This window comes from Cavia porcellus, unplaced genomic scaffold (genome assembly GCF_034190915.1).
Source record: "Cavia porcellus strain 051 isolate PalLab524CR breed Dunkin Hartley unplaced genomic scaffold, mCavPor4.1 scaffold_2, whole genome shotgun sequence".
NCBI lineage: Eukaryota > Metazoa > Chordata > Mammalia > Rodentia > Caviidae > Cavia > Cavia porcellus.
In genome coordinates this window covers 50,992,167-51,005,167 of record NW_026947485.1, presented here as the reverse complement: position 1 = coordinate 51,005,167, position 13,001 = coordinate 50,992,167, and the positions used below count along the sequence as shown (strand labels likewise).

At 38.2% G+C, this 13,001-nt stretch overlaps 1 protein-coding gene across 2 annotated transcripts in view; it reads left to right on the top strand.

The window, feature by feature from the left end:
* Cav1 (caveolin 1) overlaps positions 1–13,001 on the top strand; it is a 33,188-nt gene that overhangs the window by 1,864 nt on the left and 18,323 nt on the right. The gene's annotated exons all lie outside the window — the stretch shown is intronic.

Below are 13,001 nucleotides of genomic sequence, written 5' to 3'. Positions count from 1 at the left end.
TAGGTTCAGCTCTGACTTAGCCCAAGTGCCCTTGGTAGGAGTTCCCTAGGACTACACTTTTCTCCTGGCAAAGGAACCTCCTGACCTCAGCCACAGTGATTCCAGAGTCTTTGGGAGGAGGAGAAGGTGACAGTCTAGTGACAGTCCCTTTGCACATGGGATTAAGGTAATGAAATGGTTGCCTAAGGGCTTGAGCCAGGACTGCAAGCTGGAATATAGAGTGAGCATTTTCTCCAGCTAAAATAATCTGAAATGATCTCTTTAAAAACAAAACAAAACAAACAATATCTATATATGGACAGGCATAAAACTAATGGCAAAAATTATGTACTTATATTTATGAGAGGTGTTTTAACTGGCCCTTGCGTACAGCCCTTGTGCACAGCTAAGCCAATTTACAAAACCAGAAATAATGTGCACCTCATGGTTTCTCCTGTAAATACCTCTTGTGTGAAAAGTTGCTTCTGTTGTGACTAACTAGTCAGCCTGACTGAACACTGGAACTGAAATTCTCTTTTATAAACTTTCGGAATATGCAGATTAAAAATAATAGATCAATGCCTTAGATTATTGGCCAAACTTAGTGGTCAGTTTGTTTTTAAATTATCGTTATGTCAATACCACTTTGACCCTTTTAGCATTTCTGGCCAGAGGAATTTGTCTGAACCCAACTGGACTGGGAAATTGTGGACTTGAGCCATGCTTGGCTGAGGGGTTTCCTTGAGGGGCCAGGCAGGTCAAGGAAAATCCTTATCTCCATCTTCTGGATAAAGTGTGAAGAATTCGATTCTGACCAATCGCAGAGCAGCCAGTACAGTAGATGAGCAGATTCTGTCCACCTGCTTCCTATCTATGGATCGGAGGAGCTGTGGTTCAGAGACTGTTCACATTTATGAATTATATATTTCAAAAGGGAGAACAGTTTCATCTATAACTGGAAGGAAAGCATAGCAGTCAGAATTGACTTTCTTGGCTTGCTGGTAGAGAAAAATAAATAAATAAAAAATTAAAAAAGGAAAACTGTAAGTTTTGCAAGATTTTCTACTAGCCAGATTATGGAATATTTATTTAAAAGCAACAGCAACAACAAAAGTACCTTACAAACCAAAAGTTAGAATTGCTACAAAAACTGTTTGCTAAAACATTACTTTAAAGGGAGAAGAGGTTTTTGTTGTTGTTTTGATTTTTAAATTTTTTTGTTCTGCTCCACTCTGGTATGATCTGGACCCAGAAGGAGAGTTGCCAGGAAAAGTGGCAGATTTGAGAAAGGGCTCACTGCCCTGGATGCTCTGTTGTTCCAGTGCACTGTGAGCAGGATTCCCTGCAGCAAAGGAACCTCCCAGGATGAGTCAGAGAGGCCAGCAGTGTGGATGTGGGTCTCTACACATGGCATGACTAAGTTGAGACAGAAAGGCCCCATTGGGAAAAAGAGACTTCGGCCCAGATGGAAAAAAAGCATAACAGAGGAAATAGCAGCTTGCAAAATAGCGCTTCAAAGAGCAAGTATGGGAATCCTCAAATTAAAAGAGTGAGAGCAAACTCTGCTAGTCTAAAGAAACTAAACCCTGCTCGCTTGCTCAGAGTACTGGGAGCAAAGCTAGAAAGTCAGACAAGAGCAATTTACCTTGAAAATAATTTGTCAGGACCACTTCTTCAGATGCCCTGAAGGGGTAGTTCAAGTCTATTGGTCAAATTTTATACAAGCAATGCTCTTCTCCGTAGGGTTGGTAGAAGTGGGCCACTTAACCTCCTGCTTTAGAAAGCTTTATCATGGAGCCCAAGTACAGTGCCATGATGAAAACAAGGATGATCCTCCCCCTGACACCATGACAGTAAACAATAAACTTTCTTGAATTTCACATTGGATGTAGATTTTTTTTAAATAATAAGAACACCCAAACCTGCATGGAGCGTCACACAATGACACAGTGATAGTGGTGAAACAGTCTACCATCAACAATGCCAACCAAGAAAAGATTTGTCTTAGAAACACAGAGCCTTGTAAAAGCTGTTGTGTCCCAAATGTGGTCACCAGCCATGTGTGGCTACTTCAATTTAAATTCCATGTAATTAATATTAACTACAATTTTAAATTCAGTTTCTTCATCATACTAGTTACATTTTAAGCACTTTACATGTGAGGATAGGTCCATTGACACATAGCACTTCTCAATCAGTCAGATAAACGTAGGACATTTCTATTGCTGCAGAAACTTCTGTTGGACAGTGCCTTCCACACCCTCCACACCGCTGGGGAGCGTTATTTCCACTTAAAAGAAAAATCTCCCTACCGATTTTTTGAAAAATTCTATATAGAGAAGAAATGAAAACTTGATGTAAAATATGAAGAACTATCTAGTGTATCTGTACATGTCCTTCCATGCTCATAAAATAGTTATCTGGGGAGGAAAAAATAACCTCAGAAATGGTGTGTGCATTTCAAGAAGGTGTAGAATTACTTTCTATTCCATTTGTGATAATGATATAAATTAAAATGTACAATTTATTTCTAATAAAATTAATTTCTTATACTATAAAATTTTGCTTCTCTACACTATATATACATATTTTACCCTAAAATATTGTGCATGTGAATGAATGCTTTCTTAATTTCCTGTGACTGAGGTGCTAGTAACCTCAGACCCTTTATTCTTCCTGGAATTTATGTCTTCTTATGTTCACATTTTCAATCTTATATTCATCATAAGCTTATTTGGATTCTCTCCATAAAGCAAAACGGCCTCAAATTTATATGCTAGGGGCTGGGGATTTAGCTCAGTGGCATAAACACCTGCCTGACAAATGGTAGGTCATGAGTTCAATCTGTGGTACCAAAAAAATTTTTTTATATTCTGTTATTATATTAGTCACAAATCAAATTCAAACTGTTAAAATATGCTAGACTAGATGCTTTGCTAAGTAACTCCTAAAATAAATACTAGCAATTATGAAAATCAAAGTTAGTGAGACAGGATGCATACAGATAAAAAGTCTTACCACACATACACATGCGCACATTCGAACCACAATGTACGTCTCTGCCAATAATGAATGGGTCTTTTATTTTGCCTTGACTGCCAGGCAACATGTAGCTAGATTTTAAATTTTATTAATACTGTTATTCCCTCCTACATGTGGTTTTGTATTTTCACTTTCTTTTTTAATGGCATCCTGTTTTATGAGGTGTTGATTGCAAGCCTACCCATCATCATTTTGGAAATAGACTAAATATATTCTGTAATAAATCAAGAGTAAATAGCATTGAATATTGCTTAATGAAAAGGACTCAAAATAGTGGATAGTATTGATATTAAGTGTCAGAGTTTCCCCTAATGTGGAAAAGGGAATGAGCTGCAGAGAAGAGGCATCAAAAGCTGTTTAGGAAAGATGAGGATTAAGGAGGTGCACTCTGAACTGGGTCTTGGAAGACAAATGAAACTCAAACAGCTGAGAGACACAGGAAGGCATTCTTAATGAGCAAGGCATGGCGATGGGAAGGTCTCACCCAGGGAAGATTCAGTAACTCACTTTGATTGGAATTTGGGAATGCCTGCAGCAGAGTGGCAGGTGATAAAAAATGAAAGGCTGATAGTAGCCAGGTAGCAGAGTCCTAGATCTGATATTCGTGATGGTTTAGACTTTCTCAAGGGGGGCAAGGAAAGGCATGGAAGCCTTCATCATGGGGTGGATATGATGAATGCTGGTTTTTCAGAAGATACCTCTGGGCAAGGTACCAGGAAATGATGAACTTCCTGGAAGTGATAAATGGCACCCAGACTGGATAAGCAGAAGAATTCAAATACAGAGATGGTTCCAAACTTACAGTGGTTCAAGCTTATTACAATGCAAAAGCAAAGTCCCTTCAATAGAAACTAAATTCAAATTTTTGAATTTCAACCTTTTTTTAGGGTAGCAACATGCAGTACAGTGCTCTCTTCAGATGCTGGGACATGGGAGTCGGCTGCAGATCCCATCCAGCCACATATCCCAAGGGGAAATGACCAATATTCTATAGTGTGGCTAAGTTACAATCATCAGAAGGTTATGTGTATTAAATACATTTTTAACTTAGGATGTTTTCAAATTTTTATTAGTATACTTTAGGTTAGAATAGTTTCACTTTTTTATAACCCATGGTAATATGCAGAGGATGTATAATGGCACCATGGAAATGACAGAATGTGGGAACATAATGGATACCAGCCTCTTTTCTGACATTAATAGAAATTAAGGGCTGAGGATTTAGCTCAGCAGTGCAAGCGCTTGCCTGGAAATTGCAAAGTCAAAGTTCGAGTTCCAGCATCCCCCCTCAAAAGAGAAAGAAAGAAAAAAAAGAAAGAAAGAGTTTTAAAAGCTAACGGACTTTTAAATGTTATCCATATTTTCAGTTACTGCTCAAAATACTGTTTCAGGCATTTTGAAACAAACAGTTAAAAGATAGACAAGACTGTGATTTGTCATGAATTATTGTCAGGGAAGACAAATGGGTTTAGGTGATTCTGAGATTATTACTGAGACAAATTAGGATGTGGGAGGAAGTCTTTGTTAACTAATAAAAACACGTGTTTGTAACTTTCTTTCCAAAAGGTTGAATGCAATGACTCTTCAGTATGTATATACTGTACACAAAATTTTCTTAGCCATCAAGAAAAGACATGGGCATGGTCAGTTTGAGTCAGATTAGTTAGGGTTTCTACGTAATACCCTATATCTCTGTGATGCAGCTCAACTAGAAAGCATCTAGAGCAATTAGTGACTAATATCAGTCTAAGCATCTTTTATAAAACTATATAAACTTGATGTGCATATCAGCAAAGCATCTGGTTTAAAAGGTCAAATTGTTCCAAAGCCCTCAGCCATATTAATACTCTTCTGTTGGAATTGGTACCAGTTTTACTTGTTTGTTTGTGTAAGAGATAGCTTGACAAGACAGTAACTTATAGTCTGCCATATTGAAATTATGCATGGTATTCAGAACTTTCAGCTTAGAAAATAACATTATGGTCCTCTTTGGTGGACAGTTCTCACATTACTGAGCAAAGACCGGTACTAAAATTGGGAGTATTGTTCATGCTTAAACCTCTGCAACACTTGCAAGTGCAAAAAACAATGACATACTTCTTAAGTGCATATTAAGATTTTTTCCTTCTCTTAATATAGTAAAAAAAAAAAGACCTTAGGAATTAGCTTAACTTTGAATTTTTAACTTAATAAAATCACATATAATTTTAATATTCTAAGTCAAGGTACATCAGTATGCTTGAATTTTGAAAAGGTTCATCTGTGCGATGTTCTTTCAATTAGTAGCAGTAGTGGCTACATTTTTAAGAGGTTTAAAAGTGGGAACAGCTGCAGTAGGGAGCAGCACCTGGGAAACTCAGTCATTTCAAAAGCCACCTGCTTGTATACTCTGCCCACTCAAGCCCATAAAATAGTAGACACTGTCATATTCCAAATGAAACTACTTCATAGTTTACCTTACTTGTAAACATCAGTTTTCTGTAATGAAATGCCCAGAGACAGCTGGACCATGGAAAAAAGAGAATGCACCCAGTGAGCTGTGTTGTTCTGGACCCTTCTGTGATCGTCCTGACTGTGTTTAGTGGAGAAAAGGCAGGGATCCTGTCTCTATACAACGGTGGTTTATGCCGAGACATTTGCAAACTATAATTCTTTGAAAAAGAATTTCTTAAAAGAGAAGCTCTCTGGCCCTCCAATTTTGTGTAACCCAAATTTTCTCAGAGATACTCAGTTACAGTGAAAATCCTTTCTTGTTAACATAATTGTTTTTAAACAACTTGCTCCTGGACTGGTGAAGTAGCTCAATGGTAGAGCTCTTGCCTTGCATGCATAAGATCTTGGGTTCAGTCCCTTCCACCATAAAAAAGTAAAAATAAATAAATAAAAGTATAAACAAACGCTCCTTCTTAGTTCTGTAGAAATTGTGAAAAACAGATCCTTTCTAATGTTCTTTCATTTTGGCTTTCAACTTCTAGTTTTTCTACTAAAGATGTGAAATTTGATGTACTTTTAAAGGCCTATATAACTTGCTTATAAATCCAAGAGAATCCCTAGATTTGGCTAGCATAAGAATCATTACAAGAAATTTTAAAAACAAAGATGCATAGGCCTTCCCCAGAATTATTAAATTAGAATATCTAGATGTCATGCTTGAGTGTGTGTGTGTGTGTGTGTAGTCTTTTTGAGACAAGATCTCGCTCTGCAATTCAGGCTGGCCTTGACTTCACTTTCTAGCCCCGGCTGGTTTCCAACTTGCAACGATCCTCCCGCCTCAGCTTCCCAAATGCTGGAATTATAGGAGTGCACCACCATGCCTGGATGAGTTTCTATATTTTTAAGGCTTCAAATGATTACACTGTGAAGTAAAATTTATAAATGATCGTGAGATATGCATTCCCATTGATTCCATCACAAGAAAACAAGAAAGTCACAAGGTATAGTTCTTTCTAGATGTTTTCTCTGACAGAAGACTATTTAAGGTCATTTTAAAGCCTGCCAGAGAGTTTTGAAATACCATGGAGGCTCCCAAATCAACCTTGCTCAATGATTCTCCATCCCTTGTGGCTGTTTGGGCTTCAAGCCAACTGAAATCTTAAAGACTCGAAGTAACCTAGGAGAGGGTGACCATCATTTCTAGATTGCCCCATGCCAGAAACCCCTTGGTTAGCTCTGAGTAACTACTGATAATACTCCAAATCACTCAGAAGCATCCTAATTTGGAAGAAAAATTAGTAAAGTCCCAAATGAATTGACAGTGACCTGTCACTGATTTTACACTGAGAAGATAGCAGAAGTTTTTACTCATATTTTTTTCTAGCAGAAGATGCCAAGTTTCCACATTCTTCTGCTCCCCAAGCCTACTCTTACCCTTCATCGTTTCCATCCACCTACATTATAACTCTGAGGAGGAGCTTTTGGAGTCCAATGTACACTCCCTTCAGGTGCTAATGAAATATGGGGTTAAAAAAACTGCCATCCTTCCATCACCATATTTTGTGAACTACTCAAAGATTAAAATGTTTAAAATAGTTTTAACTATTTTCCAGTTAGTCCAGGAAACATAAAACAGCATGTTTTCATAGGCACCATTGTTCAGGGTAGGGAAATGTTTTTTAATTTCATCTTAAAGGAAATCTGCATGATCCATGTACTGTGCAACTACCCAGGGAATTCGTTGGTAAAATAGATTTACACCTGCACAGAATGCATATTTCCTGCCTCTCATGGGAACTTAGTTGATGTTTCAGATATACAATGTCTTGTTTTCTTCACTGAACCTTGAGAAGATGTGTCTTAGTCATTATTTCGTAGAAGGGGAAGTTCATAGTTCTAAAGACTGAGTTTCCCCTTAACCATTATTAGCTGTTTTGGTAATTAGGAGAAGGACATTTTTAATTTTGAGGAGGCTTAAATATATTTTGATGGTGTGTGTATGTGCTTAAAATTCCAACTTGTAGTAGTTTAAAAATTAAAACTTAAAAGGTACATTCAATATATAAACCTTTCCTGAGTCCAGTAAACATAATACAATACAAATGAACATTGATCATTGATGGATTCTATGTTAAAAGATAAAATTGTGGAGCTGGGGATTTAGCTCAGCAGCATGAGTGCCTGCCTGGCTAGTGCAAGATCATGAGTTCAATCCCCAGTACCCCCCCCAAAGATAAAATTGTGTTTAAAGATTCTACTGGGTCATGTATTTATGTCACAGACCTCGAACAATTGCATTTTCTCATTTATATGAATAATGAACAGATGCTGAGCCCAAATAGTGAAAAAGCAGGAAAAAAAATAATCAAAGATGAATGAAGTCACGTGAAGGCCCTTCTCCCTGGCCTGCCACCCATGCTGTGCTTCCCTGGGCTGCGCATGTCCTAGTACTGGGATTCCCCACGTCCACTTCTTTGGGTAGTGCTGCCCTGCCTGATGACCTAATGGAGCTGAGGCACCGACTGAGCAGTTAAATCACAGCTCCTGCCCCCAGGAGGTTTAGAACATAATGAAGGAACATGCATGAAAATAATTTTCAGTGAGATCATATAACTAAGGGACAGGCTACAACCAAACACAAAACAGATTCCACAGCAGTCTACAAAGAACTATTGTAACAGGAAGAGAAAATGTCTAACCCATTTCATTGCCACCCATCCAACAAACTATTTTAGGCAAGCCTCTCTATTTCTCTAGCTGTAAAGGTCTAAGAGTGGATCATTCTCATATATTATGCTAACCACAAGGCTCAACCAGCCAGTGCTCAGCAAGTCACTGACTCCACACCGGGTACAGAGCACATTATGAGATCTACTGTAAGAAGCCTGTCTCGCAGAATCTCAGCCATCTAGCAGGGCTGGCCTCCCGTGCTCAGGCCACCTCAGAATCAGTCATCTTCTCTGCTGTCACTACAAATTGTTTTTATTGCTATCATAGCCCTAAGCACCGCCTCCCAACTCTTCTGTCTGCTGCCCACCCCAGCATCTTCACTCTCCTCCTTTTCTTCTTTGTGCCTGTATCCTTCAGAGCAGGACGCTGCTGCTTCATTTCTGCAGGTGCACAGTGCCCACAGATGGACACAAGGTGTTACACCAATTGAGCCATCAGAAAATTGAATCAATATTCTGAAATTACATTCTTAATTGATTTAATATCTGTTGTAATGAAAAGACGGTGGAATTTAATTACTGAGTGGTTTCCTTTGCCCCTTTTCTCTAAATGAACCACATGTAAAACTTTCTTACAAGTATAAATCCAACATATTAATAAACTATCAAGAACATTTACTCTATTAGTGTAAGGAGAAAGCATATTCTAAATTTTATACATATTTAAAATATTCACTGTTAGGATTTATTTAATTTCCCCCATCAGGAGGATGCAAATATATCACTTTTTTTTTTTTTTTTTGGTGGTACCAAGGATCGAACTCACGAACTTACCCTTGCCAGGCAGGAGCTTATGCCACTGAGCTAAATCCCCAGCCCAAATATATCACTCTTAAGCCACCCAGTAATGACCTCCTGGGTTCTTGGAAGGAAAAACTAATCTCTTGAATATCTGAGAAGCAAGGCAGGCAAATTCCCAGTATGCCATCCCCTACTGATTGGCATCACATCTTCTTACTTTTCTTTGGCATCACCGCTGCTATGTACTAAGTACACAGAGCTCTGAGTTTTCACTAACAAGGAAGTGATGACCTGATCTACTATTACAATAGCAGAGACATCTTTTGTATCAGAGGCAGTCTCTTGCAGATCTTGAATCTCTTCCCAGGGGAAAGAATAAAGGCAGAACCAACAGAACACAGAAATGTCTCTACAAGGGGCCAGATATCATTGATGTTTGTGCCAAGTGAAATGAATATTAGTTCTTTCCCCCCAAATAAGCATCGTTTTCATATCTCTTGTGATAAGAGATGGATTTACTGGACTATATATAAAAGTAAGATGGCTCAATTTTACCGGAGTTTTTCTATCCGTAGGCTAAGTATAAAATCTGTAGATTATTATTTAGCCAAATAAGTAGGACTAGACAGTGGTGGTAAGCATATGGTGCATACACTATAATTGATTATTATCGTTAAAAGTTCTAAAGGTTCACCATCACTAAACTAGGAAGTAGCCATCAAGAACAAAAAAGGAAGAGCAGTGCTGTGTAATGTGAATTTTAGGTATAACTTGATAGCTAACAAACAGAAAGGACCATTGTCTTAGTCTTAGCACATTATAATATTTTATGAACAAATTAAGAGGACTGTCAACTTACAAATGACACCAGTTGTAATGACATTGTTTACATCTGTGACTAAAAATAATATCAAATAATTTTAACAAATTACAAATATCCCATAAAAATAAGACAAAGATGGTTACAAAGTATAGTAATGCTAAAAGGCCAGAATTAAAATGTGTAAATACTAAGTGAGAGACAGATAAGCATATGAAAAACAAGGAAATATCAAGAGAGAATTGTCATTTTTTAGGGAACTTGTGATGTGGAAACACCAAGATGTCTAGTGAGCATAGTACAAAATTTCTTGAAGGAAATTCTTTTAGTAATTCCACAGCCTCCAAAGAAACAAGCTGTCCTGATTGAGAAGCACTATTGTAAAGTCACCTCTACAGAAATCTGCACTCTGTCCCTCACACAAAGGAAGGCCCAAACCCAAAGTCCGTCAGCTACTCCAGAACATTTAACATCTCCATAACCTAGTGATTTTTAAAGGAACCATATTTAAAACTTTCACATATAAAAATTTCTACCTTCTTATTGGTCAGGCGTATTTAAATGTAGGTTAAGAGTAGGTTTTCTGTTTTAATTTTAAGAGGTGAGTAGACATTCTAGAGAAATCCTAGGAAAGAGCAAAATGCAGTAAATAAAAAGTCAAAATAAATCCTCATGTAAGACTGAGGAGAGGCTGAGTTAGTAGGGTTGGAAGAGAACGTGGGTTAACAATTACTTTTAGTTATTGCCTGGTTATCATGAGACTTAAAAACATGATCCTGATACAGTAGCCATTCAAGATCAAAAAAAAGAAAGATGCTTAATTTTTAAAAATAAACTGCTATATTATGTAAGTAATAAGTGTTTAGTCCTCGGAATATGTCACAAGAGTTTGTTTGCTAAGAATTGTGTGTTTCTTTCTTTCCTGGTCAATGTAACTCCTCAAATCCTGCTACTTCTACAATTAGAACTTGGTGTGTGTCTTAGTCACTTTTCTCATTGCTGAGACAAAAATACCCTGGCCAACATCCAAAGTTAAAGGAGAAAAAAGTTTATTTAGCTCCTAATTTGTAGCAGTTTCAGTCCATAATTGGCTGGCTGCAAATCAGGGTGGCATCACAGGGGAAAAACAGTGCATGGCAAGCGTAAGGTAGGAAAACAACGAGGGAAGATAACAGCTCTTTCTTTCCCTTATATCTTATCCAGGCTACTTAAGGCAGCACCATTAACCCTAGTGCCCTTGATCTAGCATTGTACCATGAATCAAGTCCAGCATCACACTAGATCCAGCTACCCCTGAAAAAGCCCCACCTATGAACACACAAAGCAGTAGGGGGACATCTAGACACAAACCAAAGCAATATAAAACAACTTGTATGCACAATCTCCTTGTTAAACATAGAAATATATATGAATATTTTCCTGTATTCTAAGAAATTAGCTGGTTTATTTGGAAGCAAAGAGGAATTGCTGTGGCATTGTTTTAATCAGTGGTTGAGAATGCAAGTGGTAAATATCTGAAAGTAGAACACTGAAAAATGCATGCATTGTATGTACTGAAAGGTCAGCACAAGGCATAATCTTTATGGCAAGGCTGCCCATCCACTCCCTCCTACACGGTGCATATTCCCAAGACTGCAGCTTGTATAAGTCCCCATTGTGATGTAAACTCTCCAGAGAGTGTGACTTCTGCAGAGGTCAGCTGGTCTGTGAATTTAGAGCAGGGACTTCTCATTCTGCCTGCAAATCATCAGGGGAACATTCTATAACACTGTTGTGCATATCCATGTCTAGAAATTTTGCTTTAATTGGTCTATGGTAAGACCCAGGACCATTTTTTGTTTGTTTTCTAGCTCTTAGTTGCTGCTGATGTACAACCAGAATTGTGTCTGGTTTAGCTTGTTATAATTTCTTAATAATAAAACTACGTATTATGACAGTTTTAGGTGTCTTAGTCACTTTCTCACTGCTGAAACAATATTTGACTCCCACAATTTACTTTTTTATTTTAAAAAAGATAAAACCAAGGAAAATTCAATAATGAAACCAATCAAAATAAACCAGTATAACAGATCTTCAAAACCTTGCAAAATCAACAATAGTTGCCATAATGCCTTTTGCTGTCTTCAAAACAGATGCAAATATTTTCACACGTAATAAAAATCAAACAGAACAGAGTATAATAGAAATAATAAAAACAGAACAATAAATGCAGTAAAGGACTTCAAAATAAGCTTATAGTAAATCCAAAGTTGCTACCATAAAATAACTGCTCCTGCCATCAGATTTGACATAATCAAACAAAACAAAAGAGAATAAAATCAGCCCAACAAAACAATGAAAATGATTTGGTTTCCAGGGGGGATCACCTCCTGGTGAGGCCTGGTTCTCTACCCACACAGTCTGTGAATGGCTCCGACTCATGGAGAGAGACTTGGGTCTCAACTTCCACAATTTAAAAGAAGAGAGGTTCATTTTTATGTTTCAGTCTGTGGTCTGCAGCCTCCGAGGCAGAGACAAGATAGCAGAGGGATAGGTGAGAAGAAAGGTGCTCAACCCATAGCAGCCAGCAAACAGAAGGGAAGAGCTAGGGAAAAGGACATACCCCTGCAGGTGACATGCCCAGTCACCTACCTCCAACAAGGGCCCACACACTAACACGTCAGCTCTGGTAACCGCGATGGTCCAATCACTTTCCACAAGGTGAGAATTCCGAGTCACGTTTTCTATCTCAATTATAATATATGATAAGACTTTCAGGTCCATAATGGCCACCGTGGTATACTCCACGAGGTCCTCCCTGGGAGAAAAAAAATCCATCTTCATAGCAATACAGTATTTATCACTCAAATTCCTATTGCAAAAGTATTTTCTGAATTCTGATGTAGCAACTTCGTGAGGTGTACTTTATACATAAAGCTCATATCACTTGTGTAATCCGACTCTGTTATTCCTCCCTTTCCCTTACCTATTCTTTCTATTCTCCCCAGGAGAAAAGTCTTGTGCTTAGAATGCCAGAGTGTCTTCCCTGCTGGCCCCTTTTCCTATCTCCATTCCTGGTTCAGGTCTACTAGAAATGGAGCTGACAGTATCACTGGTTTTTCCTGCACGGCTAGTAGCCATAGAGAGATGCAGAGGACCTTGAGACAGACAGGTGTCCCTCATTTCCCCAGAGCCTGGCAGAAAAGACACTTCAAGTTATTACAGGGTGCTTTACTGATGCCAGTCATTCCTGGGAGCAGATGGAGAAACCAACTCTC